Source organism: Marmota flaviventris, chromosome 3 (assembly GCF_047511675.1).
Source record: "Marmota flaviventris isolate mMarFla1 chromosome 3, mMarFla1.hap1, whole genome shotgun sequence".
In the NCBI taxonomy this organism is placed as follows: domain Eukaryota; kingdom Metazoa; phylum Chordata; class Mammalia; order Rodentia; family Sciuridae; genus Marmota; species Marmota flaviventris.
The window spans coordinates 163361862-163385423 of NC_092500.1; the positions used below are offsets into that span (position 1 = coordinate 163361862).

General features: G+C 41.5%; 1 long non-coding RNA gene across 5 annotated transcripts in view; it reads right to left on the reverse strand.

The window, feature by feature from the left end:
* The window catches only part of LOC139705270 (uncharacterized), a 41318-nt gene extending 20085 nt beyond the window's left edge, over positions 1-21233 (reverse strand). For 3 of the 5 annotated variants that reach the window (XR_011707178.1, XR_011707182.1, XR_011707177.1), the window contains exon 1: positions 20920-21233. This is a non-coding gene — a long non-coding RNA (uncharacterized lncRNA). Of the gene's footprint in view, positions 1-7528; positions 7773-20919 lie in introns of all 5 variants that reach the window. The other 2 variants (XR_011707181.1, XR_011707179.1) reach the window with 2 other exon arrangements.
* Between the last annotated feature and the right edge of the window lie 2329 nt (positions 21234-23562).

Consider the following 23562-nt stretch of genomic DNA (forward strand, 5'->3'; position numbering starts at 1 on the left):
TGGAACCTCTCTGATGTGCCCTTCTGCAACCAGAAGTAACTTGAATAAAAGTCACTTTTGATGAACTCAAAGCCAACTGATTTTTTGCCTTCCCTTTGCCAGGTAATAGTAACCCATTGTGTCCCAGCATCCTAGATGTGGGACACTTATGAAAACTTAAATATAGCATTTAATACATGATATCATATAATTACATGATATAAGAACATAAATATATTTAATCATGTTAATCAATATTAATATAATAGTACATGAGCTCTAAATCTTGATTTCCAACCCATTTTCATGTGCCTGTGACAATTTCATTGAGAAATTTGCCAAAATGAACATTTGGGACTTAATGGGTTAATATAATCCCAATCTTGGTATCTCTGGTCACAGTCACAGTCCCAGGAATCAGGGTGGGAAGTCTTGGGGGTTTATTGCATCTCCCATACTACTTGCACCAGCTTTCAAAACCCCAGGTAAGATATTCTAGTTGAACTTTCTGCCATTCCAACTAAATTAAAGATTTCAGAGAGACTTACTAACTCAGTTGTCATTTTCAGGACTGGAAATTTGCGAGAGAAATAAGGGTAATAATTACACCATTCTTCAAGCTTCCTTAAGAAAGCTGCTCCAAGCACTTCTCCTCTGCTGGTGAGGCTATTTGAACCTAAGGAAGGCTGACAGCTCCTTGTCTTTGGATCTGATTTTACAGTACTTTGGGTTTCATATTCTTGCTTATCTAATCTAAGAGATTTACTACATTTATCTCATTTACTCTTTCAAGAAGCTTGAAAAGTTTTAGTATCCTGATTTTATAGACAGAAAGTGGGCTCAGCGATTCAGGAAATTTCTCAGGGTCATCAGGCAATGGCAGAAATTGTTGGAAAATCCAGGTCTGTCTGATGCCAGATCCTTATCCTTGCTGGCCCCTCTACAATCAAGCAAATAAGCAGAAAACCTGAGAGAAGGAGGTTTGCATGGATAGAGGGACACTCGGGGTAGGTGAGTTAGAGAAATGGACAATACTCAATTTCAGGGTGCAGAATTATCCTAGATCACAGTCCTGATTTCTTTGGCAGGCAGGCTCCTCCTTCCAGAAAATTCATCAAACCTCAGAGAACTCAAAATAGCCCTGGGAGAGTTTCGAGGGCTTCTTCCATGTTTATTCAGTCAACAGCAATCTATTATCTTTGGAATAAATAAAACGAATCATCATCAAACTGAGGAACAAATGTTTCCCCGAAGACACCTCCTTCCAGAAAATTTTATGTGCTATTCTTTTTGCAGGAAATCTAGAAAGTATTAACTACACAAAAGTAAAAGCCAACTCTTTGAAATTTCTTTGATTTAAAAAAATATGGCATGAGACAACTAACAGGACATTTAACTTTGAAAAAGAACTTAAGAGCAGAAAATAGATTGAATTTGAATATAAATACTTGCTTTGGAAATTGTTTCTGCTTTAGTGAACTTTTGTTTTCTAAATGAGACTTATCTCATCAAGAATTGAGGTCATTTGAGGGGGAGTAGGATTTTCTCTAGAAAGAAAGAAAAAGAAGGGAGGGAGGGAAGGAAGGAGTAAGAGAGGGAAAGGGAGGGAGGGAAGGAAGAAAGGAAGGATTAAAAAAAGAGGATGACAGGGAGGGAGGAAAAGAGAAGGGATGGGGAAGGGAGAGAAGAGGGAAGGGAAGAAAACAGAGAGGAGGAAATGATAGGAAGAGTAGATATTCTTGTTTATGAGTAAAGCAGAATGATGGGTGACTTGCTTTAAACCTTGGGCTGGCTTTATTGTGTCCTTATTTTTGTTTAGGGGGTAGGCATGTGCATACACAGGTAGTGGTAGAAACACGGTGCTTTGAGAAGCAAACTATTCCGATAGAACTGAAGATCTCAGTTGGTTATCCTCATTTATCTTTGCAAAGAAGGGGAATGTGCACGGTGTGTTCACAGTATGGTGCTGTCTGGCATTCGTTGGTATGTTTCATGAGGAATGTTCTAAGACCCCGAGGTTCAGGAGTTGGGAGGGTGCAGAGACCAAGGTATCTATCTCTAATTGCTCAGACACTTCTGGAATATTTCCTCTCCTCTGGGGTTCCTTACACCCAGGTGAATCTGTTGCACTGGAGCTGGGATGTGGCTAATGTTTAATGAAAACATCCTGGGACTCTTGACATTTCCCCTGTCCCTCATCTTGGCTCCTCAGCTTTTCTGCTTAACCCCTACCCTGCCAGTGCGCCCAAGATGCCTCTGTATGTCCCACACAGACGTGTCCTAAATGTATTTGCCAAGACAACCAAGACTTAGAGGTTAAACTCCTCAGTAGTTGTTGGATGATCGTGTCCTCAGACTTCACAGACTGAGATCCTACTTGCCCCCCTAAGAGGTGATACTAGGAATTGGAACCTTTGCGAGGTGTTACGGTTTGGATGTCGAGACAATGCAAGAGGGTTCAGAGGAGAAAGATTGGGTTATGAGAGCTTTAACCTAATCAGTGGATTAGTCACCTGATGGGGTTAATTGAGTGGTAATTGAAGGCTGGTAGGGTGTGGCTGGAGGAAGTGGGGCATTGGGGGGGCGTGACTTTGGGTAAATATTTGTATCTGATAAGTGGAGATCTCTCTCTCTCTCTCTCTCTCTCTCTCTCTCTCTCTCTCTCTCTCTCTCCCTCTCTCTCCTTCTCTCCCCTTCCTGATCACCATGTGAGCTGCTTCCCTCTACTACACTCTCCTGCCATGATGTTCTACATCATCTGGAGCTCCAAGAAATGGAGCCAGAATTCTACAGACTGAGAGCTCTACAACTGTGAGCCCCCAAATAAACTTTCTCTCCTCTATAGTTGTTCTGGTCTCTTAGTCACAGAAGCGAACAAGCTGACTAAACAGGAGGCGACTAGGTCGTGGAGATGAAGGCGACTAGATGACTGGGATCAGTGCCATTATAGAAGGAGCCCCAGGGAGCTCTCACATCCTCTTTCTGACACATGAGGATTCAGAGAAGCCGGTCATCAATGAACCAAGAAGGGGACCCTCATGATGCACCAGATCTGCTGGCGCCTTGATACTGGGCTTCCCAGCCCCCAGAGCTTGGAAAAATGGATGTTTACTGTTGAACAGCCAAAGCAAGATCTTCCCAACATCCTTAATTCTGATTCCCCAAGGATTCCATCTGTCCTCCCATCTATGCAGTCAGACTTCTTTTACTTTCTTACTCCATTTTCTGTTGCTAAAAACATAATACCACAAAGTGGGTAAATTAGAAAGGCAAGAGTTTTATTTTGGCTCACAATTCTGGTCCAAGGTCAAGGGGCCACATCTGGAGATGACCATCAGGGAGCACATGAGAAACCTACCCAAACTGGCTTCTATAGGTATAAGGTCCTTGCTTAGCATCTGGACGGCCATCTTAAGTGACAGCTGACATTTTAAGGAAAAAGTTTTATTTTCCTGCCCAAGGGCCTTTCTGAGAAAGGCTCACCACTCCCTCATACCAACCCAACCCCTAACCACCTGCCTTATGACCTACCTGGCTCTGATTCCTGAGCCCGCCCCCCATAAAGGTCCCAGAACTCAAGCCTGTTTTGCCTCTCTCCACTATAGAGAGATGGCCTTTATTTGTCAGCTCTGACAAATGAACTCTCGTGTGTATCTCTGCCTGGTGTCCATCTGTCATTTCTCACTTACCCATCTCTTGTTCTTCACTTTCCCTTCAAATGCAAACCACTATACTTGCTTATCAAGCCTCTCATGAGTAAATAATGACATAAATGAGTGAATGAGAAGAAGGTAAGTGCTGCTTGGCTCTTAGAAATTTCCAGACATACTGGTTAAGTGTACTGGTCCACTCCTCTTCCCCACCTCTGTGCATTCAGCTTCAGCCATTTGCCTTTCTTGGTGGCCAGCACAGTCCTAGGAGTGGCTCATGTTGTTGGTATGATCAGAAAACACTGACCAGGAGAGATCACCACATCTCTATCTGGTGGGACAGAGCCATGAGTAGCTGGAAATTCCAGCAGAAGCTTAACCTGAGATGGGGTGGGGGGGAGGAGAGAGTAACAACCCTGAAGTGGGCGTGGCTAGTGTGGGTCAGGAAGACTTTGACCAATGGGGGAGGGAAATGGGAAGGAAACCGCACCCCCTTGCTGGCTTCTCCTTGTCCCACGGACTGGGTGCTCTGGGATGCAGTAATCCTTTATCATTCTCAGGGGACATCCTGCAAGACCAGCTTGTCCAGTTCCAACTGCACTCGCTTGGGCTTGCTTGTCCTCCTTCCTGCCCCACTTTTTCTTCTTCCTCTCATGCTTATCTCCCTGAACTTTACCACCACCCTCATCAAAGTAATGGCATGTAAGTTTTCGTCTCAAGCATGATTTTCTGGGGAGCCCAGGCAAAATCATCAGGGAACTAATTTACCTGCCTCCATAGGTACAGACGTTAGGGATTTTATATTCAATTTGTAAAGCGGAGCTTTCATTTTCTTGGTTTTCCTCCTCCTAAATCTCAACTATTGACAGAAATAGTGCAAACATTTGAGACTTGAATTCTGTTTCTAGCCTATTTCTTCTAGTAATACAGAGATTATTAAAAGGCATTGTTTGTGATGAGTTATTAAATCTATAGCTTTGTGAGGGAAGTCCTCTGCATTTTTCTATGAGTTTGTTATTGTTGTTGTTTTTGTTTTTAAGCATTTAATTCCAATAGAGCTGTATGTGGGACAGTATTCTTTCACTGAATTTCCTGAATGCTTAAGAGGAAGTATCCATGCTGGATAGTTATCAAGATAAACAAATTTCCTCCTGTTCAAGCACGAATTCAACTGAAGCAAACAATCTTTAAAAAATGTTGATTGTGGCATGTTCTGTAAGCGGGAGAAGAATGCAAAGGATAGAATTAGCCATTTAAGTAGGCTGTTGTCAACTCCAAATCTCTAGCATTGTCTAAAGAGATTGAGTAGTAGGAGCAGCTGGAGAATGATATATTGGCTCAATGTGGGCTGATTCACAAGAGTGGTTTCGTTTAAATTGAGCTTTTCACATATAAACTTAATTAGTACAAGTTTAATGTGAAGTGCAGATATAAAGGGATCTACTTTCTGTCATTGAAACAAGTTGAGATAAGCCAGTAACAGTGATAAGTCGCATCCACCACTGAGACCATGCAAGTTAGATCTGGACGTCATAATGCAATCAGACCTAATTGTTGTTGTTGTTGTTGTTGCACATTTCTTTCTTTTACAAACCAATCCCTGTATTATATTTAATTGTTCTTATTTTTGACCAACGAGACTCTCTACTTCTACCACCCCAGTATAGGTCCATATTTGAAGGTAGGATAAGCCCTCATTCTTGATCTAGAAATCAACATTGGACCCTTATCTAGCCAATAAGTGTATCCCATACTGTGGTTGGAGTGTTATTTTCAGGATTGGACCCATTATTCAATAAAACCAATGATCATTGGGTCTAAATGACTGACCCAAAGAGAAGCATTGCCTGAACAACCCCAACGCAAAGGTAAACTGAACCAATAAATGCCCAGAGCCAAAGACCCAGGTTCCTTCTTTAGCCCCCCAAACTGGTTATGGATTTATCAATTTGGCAAGCTCCATGTATAATTGATAGCAAATCTATATTGATAAAAAATCAATGTTGACTTTATCAATTAATGAACTTCATTTTGTTGCTATTAGAGACACTTTGAGCTAGGTTTTTCCAACTTGCATTTCAAAGAGTCCTAATATAAATTTGTCTTGGAATTGAAAGCTGCAAAATAAACTGTAGATGATGATGAGTTTATATACTACAAAGGAGAGCAACCATCCATCTCTTTTTATTGGGCATAAAGTTGGCAATTCTTAGCATAGGGATAGAAAGGCAGTTATTTAAACTATAGCATGTGTCTCTCTGGGCTCAAGTACATTCCTACCAAGTCTGGAATCCTAGGGAATATGACAGAAAAGAGTCAGGTCATTGGATACCCTTGGAAAGTTTCTTCAATAAAGACAAATCACAGAGCTGGGGATGTAGCTCAGTTGGTGGAGTGCCTGCCTCACATGCACAAGGCCATCTGTTGGATCCCCAGCATCACAAAAGAAAGAAAGAAAAACCACACTTGAAGCTAGGATATTTAAAAGGAGAGAGGTGGGGGAGAAGGAAGGAAGGGAGAAAGATAGAGAGAGAGAGAGAGAGAGAGAGAGAGAGAGAGAGAGAGAGAGAGAGAGAGAGAAGAGAGACATATTTGTTAAGGGAGGAATTTTCTACCCAGCGTCAGCATTTCAAAATGGGAAATCCTTGTTGTTAGGTTGAAAAAGCCAAAATCTTTACTCACATTTGACAGCATCAAGGATGTGAAGGCTGTGTTAAAACTGACAGGTGCAAACAGGGTCTAGAAGGAGTTGGAAACTCAAAAGCACTTCAGCAATTACAGTAACAGCTATTTACAATCGTGAAGAGACACCTACTGGAGTACTTTCTGTAGCAAAGGGCAAATTAAGTTTGTCCCACAATTTCAAATGGAAGACAAGATGAAAGCAAGCCGAGGAGCTTGGCAAGGAACTGAAGATCATTCATGAGAATGAATATCCCCAGAATGAAAAGTAGATTCTAGAATTTAATTTTTTTGAGACATAAAGTAGAGCTGAGCAAGTTGGGTATAGCATAATAAAATCTGCAGTGGATTTGAGCAGGATGAAGGGACAGTCTTTGTAGGAGGCAAGCCTAATATAGGTATTTGGAGTTTATGGTGGAGAAGTTGTCAATACAACCTTATGTAAGTGATTAATGAACTATTGGGGAAAATATGAATCATATGTCTCCTGGTAGGATGCAATGAGAGTGAGATTCACTTCAATGACATTTCTATCTTAGGTTTTCTATTAATTTGATCTTGTTCCAATTTTTAAAAATTGAAATAGAATAAGGTCTTGAAAACATCTCTATATTGGTAATTACATTCCTAATGCAAACAAAGCTAAAGGCTACTAAGGAGATTTAATTGACCATCTAATGGGGAAAAGTGGTCTTTTCAACAAATTTTGCTAGAATGACTGGATAGTTACATAGGGATTTCATTGTCACAGCCTGCTTCACTGCTCAGCACCTAAAGTGATCCCTGACTCCATGGCACTGTCAGTAATGAGAGTGGACTGTTGAACTGGCACAGCCCCTAGATGGGATTTACTTCCAGTGTCTACCTCAGATGTATCTGAGAGAACACTGTATAAAAGAGATCCACTCCAAAGCATTTGGATTGGAAACCTAAAACTAAACTTTGAGATGGCATGACCTTGTATAGCAAATAGTAAGGAGCCCACTGGGAAAAACTATTGAAATTAACCAATGAGTTCAGCAAGTGTAATGATCAGTTTGAATGGATTAAGAGACGTCCTTGATTGAGAGGCTTATGGGTGTGTCAATGTGGGTGTGTCTAGGAATGATTGGCATGTGGGATAGCCAACTGAAATGGAGACCCTCCCTAAGCATGGGCAGCACCATCCCGTAGGATGATGGCTTGGATGAAATAAGAGTTGGAAGAAAAGAAAGCACCATCAGATTCTTCTTTAATGAGTTCTTGATTGCTGCTGTGACCATCTGAGGATATCAGACTCTCACTTCTTCACTCTTCCAAAGCGGATTCTCCAGAAGCCTTCTGTCTCAGACTGGGGTAGCACCATTGGTCACTCTTGTTCTGGGGCTTCAGCCTCTTGGATGCGCAGCTACTGGTTCTTCCAGCTCTCCAGCCTGCAGATGGCCACTGTGCACTACCCAGCTTCTGGTCCTGTAAGCCAACCTAATAAGTCCCCCTTTATAATTATATTTCGTATTGATTCTGTTCCTCTAGAGAACCCTAATACAGCAAGGTTGCAGGATGCAAGGTTAAGAAACAAAAATAAGTTGTATTTCTAAAAACTTTCAATGAACATTATTAAGAAAATAATCCCATTATAATAATACCAAGAAGAATAAAACACTCAGGAATAAATTTATCAAAAGAAGTACAAAACTTGAACTCTGAAAGCTACAAAACATTGAAAGAAATGTAATAAAATCTAAATAATTGGAAATATAATCCATGCTTATGCTTTGGAAGATTTAATATTGTTGGAACAATATCCCCCAAACTGGGCTACAGATTTAATGCCATTCCTATAAGAATCCTAACTGACCTATTTGTAGAACTTGGCAAACTGGTTCTAAAATTTATAGGAAATCATAAAGAACCAGAATAGCCAAATCCTTAAAAAAAAAAAAAAAAGAATCCTTAAAGAAGGATAGTACAGGAGGACCACACTTCCTGATTTCAAAACTTACTATAATTCAACCTCAGTCAAGGCAGTGTGGTTTTGCCAAAAGGACAGAGGCACAGATAAATGGAATGACATTTAGTCCACAAACCAACCCCCATGCTTGATCCATCCCCATCAACAAGGGTGCTGAGACTATCCAGTGGGCAAAGAATGTTTTTTTCAACAAATTTTGCTAGAATAACTGTATCGTTACATAGGAAAGATTCAAATTGGACCCTTATCTCACATTACATACAAAAACTAGCTCAAAATGAATTGCAGATGTAAATGTTAGTGCTAAAACTATTCAACTCTTAGAAAAAATAAGAGTAAATCTTTATGACCTTGGATTTGACAAAGCTTTCTTAGATAAGACACAAAAGTGTGAGGAACCACAAAGAAACCAACAAATCAAAGTTTATCAAAATTGTGTACATCAAAGGACATGTGTACATCAAAGGACACTCTCAAGAAAGGGACAATAAAACAGATGGTATGGGAGAAGATGTTTTCAAATATACCCAATAAAAAATTCAGACCAAGATTCTATAAAGAACTTAGGAAACTCAGTTAAGCATGGGCAACAATCCAAGAAGATATACAGATAGCCAATAAATACATGAAAATGTGCTTCACATCAGTGATCAAGGAAATGCATATAAAAACCCCAATAAGATTTCACTTCATACCCACGAGGATGTAGCCATTTCAGAAGTTTTTTGAAAGGCAGATAATAACAAGTGTTGGTGAGGATGCTAAGAAACTGGAACTTTGGTTAGCAGAAGTATAAAAGGATGCTCTCACTTAGAAAAATAGTCTGACATTTCGTCAAATGAGTAAACACAGTTACCACATGACCCACCAATTTCACTCATAGATATGTACCTGGCAGAAGTGAAAACATACATCTACACAGAAACTGGTACATAAATGTTTATAGCAGTGTTATTCATAATATCCAAGAAGTGGAACACTCCACAATCCCATCAAGGGATGAAGGTGTAAATAAAACGAAGTATATCATAGGATGGAATAGTATTCAGCCATAAAAAGTAACAGAGTACTGATACATACCACAAATGGATGAACATTTTAAACCATCCGTTAAGTGAAAGAAGCCAGTCATAAAGACCACTGTATAATTTCATGTAGATAGAATGTCCAAAACACACAAATCTAAAGACACAGAAACTGGGGAGTGGCTGGAGGGGAAGAGCTATGAAGAGTGCAGGCACAGGGACAGGGTTTTTTTCTGGGGTAAGGAGCATGTTCTAATGTCGACTGTGGTGATGGTTACAGATATCTGCAGATATGCTAAAAGCCATTGAGTTGTACACTCCGAGTGCATAGATTGTATGGTAGGTGAGTCGTGCCTCACTCGGTAAAGCTGCTCAGAAACAACATAGAGCTCCTCTGAAAGAGTAGAACTTTGGATCACAGACCAGCCAACCCTGGGATTCCCTCCTCTGCTGACCAGAGCTCTTGTTGGCATGTCAAGCAGTGCATGTGTATGTCATGCCAGGGGACACTGCCGAGCGTCCATTCTACCCTCTTCTAAAACACAAATTTCTTTTTTTAAATTATTTGTTCTAATTAGTTATATCTGATAGTAGAACGCATTTTGACACATCATACATAAAAGGAATACAACTTCTCTTTTGTCTGGTTGTATATGATGTAGAACTCACAGGTCATGTAATCGTATACATACGTAGGGTAATAATGTCCGATTCATTCTACTATCGTTCCTACCCCGTGCCCCCTCTCCTCCCTTCACTCACTTTTGTCTAATCTAAAATACCTCTATTCCCCACCCTCCCTTATTGTGAATTAGCACCCGCATATCAGAGAAAAGATTTGGCCTTTGGTTCTTTGGGATTGGTTTATTTCACTTGGCATAATATTCTCCAGGTCCATTCATTTACCAGCAAATGCCATAATTTCATTCTTCTTTAAAGCTGAGTAATATTTGCATATATACCACAGTTTCTTTATCCACTCATCTGTTGAGGGGCACCTGAGTTGGTTTCATAGCTCAGCTATTGTGAATTGTGCTGCTATAAACATCGATGTGGCTGCATCACTGTAGCACACTGATTTTCAGTCCTTTGGATATGAACCTCGGAGTGGGATGACTGGGACAAATGGTGGTTCCATTCCAGGTTTTCTGAGCAATCTCCATACTTCTTTCCAGAGTGGTTGCACCAATTTGCAGTCCCACCAACAATGTATGAGTGTACGTTTCTCCCCACATCCTTGCATTCTTGATGATTGCCATTCTGGCTAGAGTGAGATGGAAACTCAGTGTAGTTTTGATTTGCCTTTCTCTAATTGCTAGAGATGTTGAACATTTTTCAATACATTTATTGATTGATTGTATTTCTTCTTCTGTAAAGTGTCTGTTCAGTTTCTTTGCCCATTTATTGGTTGGGTTATTTGGTTTTGTGGTGTTAAATTTTTTGAGTTCTTCATATATATATCCTAGAAATTAATGCTCCATGTGAGGTCTGAGGTGTGTGTGGTAAAGCTAAATAACAAGTTTCAATGCAATTTTCTATTTTTCTCTTACACAAAGATCAGGTATTGTGTGTGTGTGGATGTGCACACAGAATGAGTGCAGATGATTAAATGTATCCTTCACTCACAGGCTGCCAGGCCATGGGGACCCAGCTGGATATAGCAAAGCATGCCTATCATCCAGGACAGCCAGACCTGGGAGCTGGGCATGATCCAGGTGAGACCCTGGCTCTCCTTGGAGAGGATGGTGCATTTCCTGTTGTGTTGTTTTAGGTGGGGCATCTCCAAGACCTATTTAATACTACTTTTTAATCTCTTTTTACTTGCAAAGTCCCTCCATCTCTTAAATGATTCCTGTTAACAACTTTTCTCAATTTCTTAAGGTTCCTGTGCCTACCTGCCCTCTGGTTAGGGTCTCAATTTACATTTATCTGCTTCAGAAGGTGAGAAACAAAATGAGGGTTTTAAGGATATATACTGGGTGAATCCAGTAGCACCACTATTTATATATCCTGCCTGGAAGCCCTATGCTCTCTGCACTAGTGGAATATCTCTAGTGGAAGAACAGGGAATTCAGAGTGCCAGGTGATTTTCTTATTTTTTCTATTTAGGATGCTGAAGAATCTAGATGAAAGGGGTAAAATTCTGTCACTGATTTTTTTTTTTACTTATATTTTATGTGTATATAAGGACATTGGAGAGCTCAACCTGGGGCTGGACAGGTGTTGTACTGCTCATTCTGCCTTGTTTGTTTTTCCTTTGTGAACGAGCCAGGAACATAAACAATTCAAACCCTAAATTCCTAGAATGATCTCACATAGCTGGAGGTTGAGTCCTTGAGAGCAAGATTACACTGCATTTCTAAATCTCATCTTTTATTTCTTAGTCTTAGATATTTTGGGGGGTGCTTGACCATCTCCTTAGATGAACATCTCAATCATCCTAAACAAGAGAGAAAATTCTCATCTTCAGATCTACTTGTTGGGATGTTCTATACAGTTTGATATACATGAGTATATACAGTTTGGTATACATGAGTAGTCAGTATTACCTAAGTAAAATATCCTTAGCTTATTGTCTTAGACACTTGAAATCTCATCATGGACCATATCACCAAGAATGCAAGAATGTGGTCCTCAGTAACTATTTTCTGATAATTTTGAATGAAAATCAAAGGAAATTAAAGGAAAAAAATGTTACAATTTGCCTTTAGAGATGTAGTCTGACATTAGTTGTATTTTGTGGAAACTGAAAGTGACAGAAGTCAAAATCAGGGTGGTCGCTATCATTATTATTAATATTATGGTAATAAAAAGGAGATACTGTGAGCAATTGCTATCTGGCACTTCCAGGAAGGTGAGGTTTACATAAGCTCTTTCTATTGCCATTGTAGACTGGGGGTTGGCAATTTATTTAACCATCCTAAACCTCTCCATTTCTTCATCTGCAAAAAAAAAAAGGATAATGAGATCTATCCTGCCTACCTCCCCGGGGTGTTTCCAAATCAAATATGGTCCTTTTTTATAAGAATTTGCAAAATAAAGAATACTATATAAATGTCAGTAATTTGCGATTATTAGTAACATTCTAACGATGCTGCTTCCAACTAAGGTATGATAAAGTAGTATCATGAAATCTTCTCTTGCTTCCAAAAAAGCAAGCCTTCAAGGTTAGTGTTCACCAGTAGTGACAAAGAAATAAGTTGCACATCACATTGACTCAAACTGGTTGCGTTTCTGAAACTGGGCTGACGTCTGAGGAGAAAGCGTATTTCACTCAGAACCTCTCTTGGCTCGGTTTCTACTGTGGCAACATGTAAAAAGGTTTCCAAATAGTCAGGGTTTGACCCTTGAAAAATCAGTCCTGGGAAGTGCACCAGGAAATGGCACTGGAACCCAGAGCCCAGAGGCCATTTCTCTGTATGGGGACTTTCCCACAGACATGCAGGGACAATGCATTCTGTGTGGCCCTTGCCAACCACCCCAGGTCCTTAAATGGGTGATTGCTATGTCATGAGTTTCCTGGAGCCTGCTGTTTTACAGGAGAGCTGTCTCTTGCGCTCTGCTCTGCTTCTGCATCGTTTTATAAGGGTCCATCAGGACAGAAGCCTGCTTAGCTTCTCATTGACATTTTCTTGAAGATGCTCCAAAGCCATCTACTTATATGATGTTTGAAAATACAGAGACTTTGGGAGGAATTGACAATCAGTTGGAGGCCTCTGATCTTCATCCCTTCGTTTTCTTGGCAACTCATCTTCTAATGCCCGGTGGTCTGGGTCATGGGGACAGGTGGTAACGGCTGGACTGACCCCTAGACCAGGACATTGGAGAGCTCAACCTGGGGCTGGACAGGTGTTGTACTGCTCATTCTGCCTTGTTTGTTTTTCCTTTGTGAACGAGCCAGGAACATAAACAATTCAAACCCTAAATTCCTAGAATGATTTCACATAGCTGGAGGTTGTTCCTTGAGAGCAAGATTACACTGCATTTCTAAATCTCATCTTTTATTTCTCAGTCTTAGATATTTTTGGGGGTGCTTGACCATCTCCTTAGATGAACATCTCAATCATCCTAAACAAGAGAGAAAAGTCTCATCTTCAGATCTACTTGTTGGGAAAGGAGAAGTTAATTTTTGCCTAATTTGTTGTTTTTCTCCATTATAAAATAGGGTCATTGTTAAAAGAATAACTGTATTAAATGAAAAGTGGGTTCTTAAATGTGTTTTATTTTTATAAAGCAGAACCGATGTTGAATGTAGATTTGTTTAGTGAGGTTGTCAAGGGTTTTTTGCTGTTGGTTGTGGTTTTGATTTACAGTCTTTTGAATTCTTCAAGAATTACTCACATGTGGTTGTTGTTGTTTTTTCTGTGACTATGGGATCATTTTGTGCTTTGAAATGTTTTATTGTGAAAATGTTTGCCATGGGATAGTTAATCAAACAGGATTCATTTTTTCCCAAATACTACAAATTTGAGTTGTATTCTTAATGGTTGGAATTTTTCACTGAAAATGTTGCTAACAACCCATGAGGTTTTGACTTAGATAGGAGACTGGACCAATAAACTGTTACAGTCTCTAGAACTTGGTACTACTCAATGGGGCTCTGTCTTGTTTGAGTAAGACATTCTGGAGAGAGAGAGAGAGAGAGAGAAAATGATCTTTTACAATATATTTGACTTCCTAGATGTCAGTAAGAGGAGATACCAATTTTATGGCATTGGTTTGTTTTTTCAGTTAGGAGTTAAAATAATTTTGCAGGAGCCCACCCCCTTACGAGTTGTCGTTTGTCTTCCTTGCTCTGGACTATAGAGAAGTCATTCAGGTTAGTTGTCTACATGGCACCAAATCCTGGAGATCTGCCAGCCTTCTGATAGCTTTGCAACCCCAAATCTTTGCAACCAAGTCTTTGGTCTAGACATGAAGTCCAGTGTAGGAACCTGAGGTTAAGAATCCTGATGCATGATGGGAATTCACTTCACAGCAGAGACGTGCCCTCACACGCTTTGAATTCTGCACGACTAAAGGACATATACACATGACCACTGTTTGCATCATCATTACACAATTACCACTGAGGTCTCAATGTATATCTGGAGGAAGTTTTCTCATAACCAGAAGCAGGCAATTAAATGAATCAATGCTGACTGAATTCCAGTTTCAGTTTTCTGAGATGTCCTCCATATTCCACCCCGAGATCCAGTTACTTTACCAAGTGCCTATTTTCCAGCCAAGATGATGAAGAAAACATATGAGGAGGAAGCTGTCACTATTTGAAGATTCCAAAAGGCTTTGACCCCTTGTCTCCGTCCCCACTACCTAAGGGAAGGGCTGCCTTCTCTTTGATACTTAAGGGGAATTTAGAAGTTTGAATCAGTGTTCAGAAACCTGTGGGATGGCCTCCTTTTCCACAACTTCTCTTCCATCCAAATCCCTGTTTAATTACTTTTGTGATTGGCCACTCAGAAATAGTGAGTAACCTGCTCCAGGGACAGGCACATGCCGGTACATTGCTGGGTGGCCACAGAGCTGAGGTGGTAAGGACAGACACACATAGTGGCATGAGGGCTTGATGATCAGGGAGGAACAAACATGAGGTTCTCTCTAGGTCTCATCTTAGAAGATACTTTTTATATTAGAAACAGTTTGTCTCTCAGAAAAGTCAGGGATCAGAGAAACAAAATAACATAAAAGAATCTTCATCAGCATTTGACAGTTATAAATATACTCTCTTCTTCGTGGGGGTTGGGGCGGTTACTGGGAATTTAACTCAGGGGCACTCGACCACTGAGCCACATCCCCAGCCCTATTTTGTAGATTATTTAGAGACAGGGTCTCGCTGAGTTGCTTAGCGCCTCGCTTTTGCTGAGGCTGGCTTTGAACTCACAATCCTCCTGTCTCAGCCTCCCGAGCTGCTGGGATTACAGTCATGCACCACCAATCCCAGCCTGCTCTCTTTTTTTTAAAATGTAATAACCACTTACAATTTCTGAACATGGGAGTGTGGCCTGTTAGAGACCTGATATAAAGGAAGGGCATCCATATTTAGCATCCTACTTGCCTGGGCAGGGGACAGACCCTGTAGAGGTGAGCTCCTCCTCAGCTAACCCTGTGGGAGCATCCCCTCTCAGAAGGCTCATGTGCCAAGCATATAAAAGCAGAGTTCAGTATCCAAATTCTTAAGCAGAGTAGAGGACACCTGAGCCTAAAGTTGCTGTAAACCAACCTGGGGGAGCCACATCTCCCTGTCCAGGAGTGTACAAGCAGCCTTTTTACAGGGCAAATTTTTACCCTTGCTCCCCTTTAGCCTGGTGTTTGAATCACTCTTTAGAGTTCATAAAACACTCCATGTTCATCCTGATTCTTCTCACAATATCCTCAAGAACAGATAGGGCAAGCAAGAGCACCTTCATTTTACATGTAAGGAGAATGAGGGTCACTGATGTTCAGGACTCGCTGAAAGTCAGGATGGGTGGACGAACCCATCTCCTCCATCACTGGGGCTCCCTGAACCAGTACTTTTACAGGGGAATCCTCCAAAGAACCCAATAAGGGATGAGAACTTTCTTAGTCTTTTGTGTTGCTATAACAGAACACCCGAGACTGATGATTCATAAAGGAAAGAAGTTTATACTGGCTGATGGTCCTGAAATCCAAGAGCATGGTGGTGGCATCTACTTGACTCCTGGTGAGTACCTCATCCTGCCCCATACCTGGTGGAAAGGTAAAAGGGTAAGCAGGCACATGTGAAAGAGAAGCACTTGCTCAAGAGAGACTAAGTCGTGTGCCAGCTCAGGAACACACACTGTTCTCACAGTCACTAATCCAGCCACAGAGACCCAACTCACTCTCATGAGACTTGACTCACTCCTACAAGACTTAATCCAGCCTCAAGGGAACTAAGCCAGACTCTCAAGAAAAATAAGTCCACTGTTGAGGGTGGACCCCTCATGACCTCAATGCCTTAAAGACTGCATCCCCTCTCAACACAGTCACGTGGGGGACCAAGCCTCCACAGGAGTTTTGATGGGGACAAATCACAGCAGAAGCCAACCTCCATGATGCTGTGAGGGCTGTGCTTGGTACTTCGTATGCAGTGCCTCATTTCATCCCTCACACCCTGGAAAGAATCATTATCCATTTTCTACCTCTGAGGAAACCAGGACTCAGAGAGGTTTAGTAACTTGTCTAATTTCACACAACTAGGAAGTGCTGAGTGAAGGTTCTTCCTTCCAGGAGCCTGTGGTGGCAGAGACGCCTGTAATCCCAGGGAACCAGGAGGCTGAAGCAGGAGGATCACAAGCCCAATGCTGGCCTGGGAAATGTGCCAAGAACCTGTCTCAAAATTAAAAAAAATAAAAATAAAAATGGCTGGGTGTGTGGCTCAGTGGGTAGAGTACCCCTGGGTTCAATACCCAGTACCAAAAAAAAAAAAAAAAAAAAAAGCCTGTAACGTTTGGATCATGCTATCCTGATGCACCAGTACCTTCTGAGGCCAGAGGGGAATGCCAAGGCCCAATGTTGCAGCCCCATGACTGTGCAGATCTGGAAACCGAGGCACTGGTGTGTGGCACAGGTAATGGCTGTGCTGTCCTGAAGCTTAGATCTGCTGACTCTTAATCTATTGCTCCTTTCACTGCACTTCTGCAGAGGTACCTGGAGCTTTGAACAGGAAAACAGGGGTTTCCCATTCCAGGGTCTGGCCTGGACCCACCACCACGTGCTCATCCTGTGGGGATGGAGGCAGTGTTCCAGCCTTTTCTCTGGTTTGGCTTCCATCTTCCCGGTCCATCTTTATGGCTGGCTAGCACCACATCTCTCCCCCTGACACCTTCCTCTTCTTTTCTCCTTTCCCCACACTCATCTCAGATTTGAGAAGCTCTGATTGCATATGGCGAGCACAGAACTTGGCATGGCAGAGTTCAAGACCGGCACACCTCGCTTCATCATGCCCCCTTGTTAGCAAGGGCTTCCTCCAACTCTTGCATTTTCCCTTTATCTAACCCCCGCATTATCAGTGGAGAGTAGCCAGACTTGCTTCATCCCTTGGACCACAGGAGGCCCTGAGATTCACGTGATTGAATGCAAAAATACCCCAGCTGCACTTATATAATAATGTCTCTTATGTAACACGCTCACACCATAAATCTAATTCTGCAGACATTTTACATATAGAAGTCCCAGTTAGGACTTTAGGGGCTACAGGAGCTAGAAGCTGGGCCAGGACCTCTTGACAGGAGCCTTTGAAAGCCACTCCTTTATCCTCCCTTCTGACATTTGAACAGGTCCAACTTCCCCACCTGCTACAAATAAATGCAGTGGTCATGGAGAACTTGCCCATTTTCCTCTCTCCTCTCCCAGACAACAAAGTCCTGGGGCTTTACTTTACTTTTTCATTTTAGGACTTTCTGGGTTTAAAGAGTTGTCTTAAGTGGCTGCCACTCTTGTGTTTTGGAGGGGAGTATGTATTAGGCAATTTGTCCCTTTTATTTAACCTTTTCTACCACTATTGGGCAATTAAATGAAATTGTTCTCTGATATTTCTGTCTTCGCAGTGACACAAGTTCTATGGAGCAAGATTTTTCTATTTTAAAATAAGTCTTTATCTTACTCAACTCTCATGGGTTGCTGTTTGCCTGATTGGCTAGACATTGGAAGGCTGTGACAAACGTTTTCACAATGGGTGACATTTCAAACTCCATGCAAACATAGAAAACTGGGAAATTTCCAGACACAATGTCAGAGGAAAATGTAATTTAAAATATTTAAGAGGCTAACTATTGAGATATTACCAGGTTTGTCCTGAAATCTACTCCAGAAATCCTGTGTGTCTCATGTTGCCGATGAGAAATGGAAGCCAGAGACACACAGAGGCTTAAGATCACGCACGGGTGGGAGGAGAAGCCAGGTGCCCCTGCCTGACTTTCCCAGAGTCATGCAACCTGGCTTGCAGTGATCTGGGCATCTTTGGCCACAGAGAGCCACCAACCCTGAATCCTGTGGGAATCCCGTGCTCCATCTTTGAACACAGGTCTAATTACACTCTCTCAGGGCTTTTGGTGCTTAGGGATTTCAGCATCCTGCCGTCACGCTGGCTCTGAATGGCAGGGAACAGAGTGACCTGGCCATCTGATATACATGTAAAGAAGATCGAAGTTTCACTTTTTGCTTTTTTCAACTTTGACAACTTAGGGGGGTTTCTCTCTTATCACCCTCCTTTCCACCCACCGTAACCTGAAGTGAATACTCATCGCCGTATGTTGTTTTGACTCAAAACAACTTTCAGTGGGAATAAAACCAGTGATCTGGAAAATATCTTTAGGCATGTTAACTATTAAAAAATGCCTCATTTATAAAATTGATGACTCCTAGTGGCTTCATTCATCAATGGCCTCAAAATCTTGCCATTAAGGCACCCCCAGTAGGAATCTCATGTCCACAAAAGGAAGTGGGTACAGAAGGAGGACAGCCGGAGACGGAGCAAAGCCAGGTGCCCCCCTCTTATGGCTCGTAATAATATTGTAAAAAAAAAAAAAAATGACCTTTTCCAAAGATGAAAAAGCTAGAAATTTCTCAAATGGTTAAGATCCTGGTTTAGATCTCCAGCTATTTAGCCAACCTCCGCCGCCCCACCCCCTGCCCCCTGCACACTCCCCGGACTTCAGAGAAATCGCTGAGCACTTTTTATTTGAGAATTTTGATAAATTCCACTAAGGGAGCCTTGGGAAATGCTTCACTATCAGTAACCACTGTTACTCTAGTGGGCACCTGGTCCACCTCCAAGCAGCAGTGACTCTCTGTCCTGTTCCCTTAGGCTGAAATCCAAATCTCAGTTTTTCCATGTTATTTGTTGAAGAAAAGAATCGTTTCTCAAGTGGTTAAGATCCTGGTTTAGATCTCCAGCTGTTAAGCCAACCCCCTGCCACACACACACATACACTCCATGTTATGCTCAGTGTCTGGAAATTTCCCAGTTTTCTTACAGTAAAGATGCAGAAAAATATCTTTGCTTTCAAGTTCATCAAAGTGCAGCCAGTGTGAAAATTATGAAAAAAAGTAGTAAATGAAGACATGAAAAACAGTGTCCAGTACAGCAGAGAGTGATGAAAATTATCATGACACCAAAGGCCCCATATTGTACTGGTCACGTGGACCATGCTCCTGAGCCACACACCGCTGCTGCAAATGCGGCACTTGACCGAGTTACAGGCCCAGGTGAGGAGTGAATAATCTCAGACGCCAAACTAGCAGATATCTCAATCCCACAAGGGCATGAACTACCTTCCCGAATAAGGCAAGATTTTTAAAGTTAGGCTTCTGAGATATAATTTATGTTGTAAAATTTATCTTTTGTAATTTGAGTCCTGACAAATGTGCCCAACCATGTGGATTCCATCGTGACATAAATCAGTGGCAGCGTCCCCAAAACCTCTCTCATGCTCATCATCAGCCCTCCGTCACTGCCAGTCCCTGACCACCACCACTCTGCTCTTGATCACTGTAATTTGAAGATAGGGTTCTGAATCTTTGTAAGCCTTAATTTTCTCATTCATCAGATGAGAATATAAACAATATCATCTATATCTCAGGGCTATCAAAAGGGTTAAATCAGGTAAAATATGTGGACGGCTTGGTAAAATGTGAACACTAAATAAATGCTAGCAATTGTTGTTATTGTCATCCTCATCACCTAATAACGATGAGTACTAAGTTGTAGCCCAGAAAGCCCAACAGCATAGTAAGTAAACAAGTTTGTAAAACATAGTCTTCCATGTAATATGGAGTCATCTGCTCTAGTGCCCGACAGAGGGTCATTAAGTCTCAATTAGAATGCTTCAGGGCCAGGAACAGTGGCACACCTGCAATTTCAGCCACTCAAAAGGCTGAGGCAGGAGGATCCAAAGTTTGAGGCCAGTCTCAGCAATTTAGCGAGGACCTAAGCAACTTAGCAAAACCCTGTCTCAAAATAAAAAACAAAAAGGCCTGGGGAGGGCTGGGGATGTGGTTCAAGCAGTAACGCGCTCGCCTGGCATGTGGCATGCGTGAGGCCCAGGTTCGATCCTCAGCACCACATACAAACAAAGATGTTGTATCCACCGAAAACTAAAAAATAAATATTAAAAAAATTCTCTCTCTCTTTAAAAAAAAAAAAGAAAAGGCCTGGGGATGTGGCTCAGTCAATAAGTGCCTTTGGGTTCAATCTCCAGCACCAAAAAAAAAAAAAAAAAAAAAAGAAAAAACAAAAAGGAATAAGGACTTAAGACCTTTCCAGGAAATTTATTGTGTTGCTGGGCAGTAGTAATTATTTAAATGTTCTTTTGCTTTTCCATAACTTATTTTCTCATAGATCACAATGGCCTTAGAACACATAATTTCTCTTTTGTGCACTACGAATTGAAATGAGCACCCTCACCTGAGTTCCACCCCTCAGCTTTTCCCCTACTAAAGAAGGCCAAGAGAGAGAGATCTAGTAGCATCAGTGGGTCTTCAAGGCAGTAGATTTGACTCTCAAGTGATTTAGCTCCTGGTTGAAGAATCTCTTATCAGAAATGTTGCAGAAAGATTCTGAATATTATATGAACAGTTGGACCCCATAATTGCTAATTCTTTCTAGACTGAGAGGTATGACTCTACATACCTTTGTTCCTTCTGCGATATCTCTATGCAAGGGTTAGTTTTGTGTCAGCTTGCCTGGGCCGTGTGGTTCCATGTTTCTGTGAAGGTGTTTCTCATGAAGTTAACATTCACATCAGTAGACTCAGCTGAGCTGATTGGCCTGCCTAATGTGAGTGGGTTTCATCCAGTCAGCTGGAGGCCTGTCTGCGGAGAAGAAGGAAAAGGCAACCAACCCAGAGGGAGAAAGAATTCTTCTGCCTGGAACATCAGCCTTTTTTCTGTCTTCAGACTCAAAGTTGAACACTGGGGCTTTGTGGGTCACTAGCCTGCCGTTCTTCAAACTACAACTACACCATCTGCTCTCTGGGTTCCCAGACTTTTGGACTCCAACTGGAACTTACCCGTCAGCTCCCCTGGGATTGAGTTTGCTGACTCACCCTGTAGATTTGAGGATTTGCCAGTCTTCATAACTGCAAGAGCCAAATTCCTTACAATAAATCTCTTTTGCCCCATAAGTACATCTTTTTGGTTATGTTTCTCTGGAGAACCCGATGCACTCTAAAACACTTGATCTGTGATTTCAGAGAGTCACAGGAATCACCCTGACTGCATAGAGATGTTCCTTGCCTTGTGTTTAAATTCCATTTATCTTCCTTTACTAGTTTAATCAAATTCATCTCAAGTTTTTGTCAACCTATTTGGATAAGAGAAAATGTATAATAGAATTTCTTTAAAAACTTCAAAATTTATACAGTATGTAATATGCTGTAAGACTTTAGACAGAATCCTTGAATAGTGCCTCAAATTTTTATTTGAACTATTTTTAGGGGATATTTGTATAAATTACCTTTATGCTATGATTATAGCTTTTCACTGCTAAACGTTTAAGTGCCTTTTTGGATTTATTTATTTTTGTTTTATTTTTATTATTATATTTATTTTTATTTTATATTATTTTGTTCAATTTGGTGCATGACATACCATTATTGTTAAGAATATCAATGGTATACTGAATTGTAATACAAGAAGACTCTCAGGGCAAGAAGATGAATCTTTGCCTCTGTATAAAATGGTCCCAAACTACTCTACTGGTGTGTATGTGTGTGTGTGTGTGTGTGTGTGTGTGTGTAGGATTTCTACTTTTAAACTACATCCTTCATTGCAAATAGCAGTCATAGTTGTTTTTCTTCTCAAATTTATTATGACTTGGGAAATCAGATATCAAAGCTTATTCAAATAAAGTGTCAAGCAAGAGGACATAAATTCTGAGGGACTAAAGTGTAAAATTTATCAACTCTCCCACGTAGTGCTCATTTTTTGCAGTTCAAAGTACTTTAAAAATTAACACAGTTTCTCTTGTATGGTGAAGAGCAGGTTGAGATAATAATTTAAGATAATATGTAATTTAAGATAATATGAAATTTAGAGTTTACTTCTTCATTATTAACTAAATGCAATCTCTCACCTTCTTGCCCAGGATTAGCAATGGCGGTAGTTTCTGCCCCAGCCCCTCTGTAGGGGAATCCATAGGTGAGCAGAGAGCAGCGTTCTTTTGGTATCAAGATAGAAGCCAGGACACAGCAAGGATCTTATGTCAGATTATCTTGGCTACCTTTACTAGGCTTTGATAATCATCTCGTTCAGTGAGTATTATTTCAGGAAAAATCTGCTAAGAATGCCAAACTCAAGCTGGGCACCGTGGCTTGCAATCCCAGATGGATAGGAGGATGGAGGATTGTGAGTTCAAAGCCAGCCTCAGCAGAAGTGAGGCACTAAGCAACTCAGTGAGACCCTGTCTCTAAATAAAATACAAAAAAGGGCTGGGGATGTGGCTCAGTGGTCGGGTGCCCCTGAGTTCAATCCCCAGTAAATGCCTCCCCTCAAAAAGAAAACAAGGAATGCTAAACTCAAAATCAGAAAGAAGCCGAGGACAGAATCTATCCCAGTAACATTCCCCTTTGGAAGGACAGAATGGAGAACTGTGAAGCCAGAGAAGGGACAGAAGGATATTTGTAGGAAGAGCAAATCTCCAAGAGGCAGGAAGGACCATGAGGCCCGTTTCCCTTGAGTTCATTAGTCGCTAGCTTCTACTTTCCCAGGAGGTATCTGTGGTTCTTTTGTTGCTGGTGAAAGACGTCCCTGGATCTTGCACTGGGGCACCATTCCAGGTGTAGCATCAGGAGGAAGCTCTGAGGCTAATGACGTCAATGATTTAAAAAAAAAAGGGGGGGGCTTCCTTGAATCTGCTGGACCTTCTCCATCACTCTTGTCAGGCAGGACTTGTACCCTCAGGCTGCCAGGAACTGTGCTCCCAAGCTCTGAACTGAGAGCCCAAAAGCTCTTCTCCGCCCTCCCACCCAAGTGAGTGCTTCTAAGTCAGGCAAATCATTTGGGAACCTCATTGAATTACAGATTCTGACTGTAATGGTGAGTGGGGGGGTGGGGGGTGGTACTGAGATTCCTAACAGCTTCTTAGTGACATCCAAGTGATTGTCCAAGGGCCACTCCTTGAGTAGCAGTGTGTTTGATTATTTTAACTCTGGTTGGATTAACTAGGAGTCTTGAGGGGGAAGAGAACAGATAGTTGTCGAAATAAGTGTGAACTTCAAAATGTTAGTGCTAAAGGAACAGAGAGAACAGCCAACGGGGGTCCCAGAGAACTGCC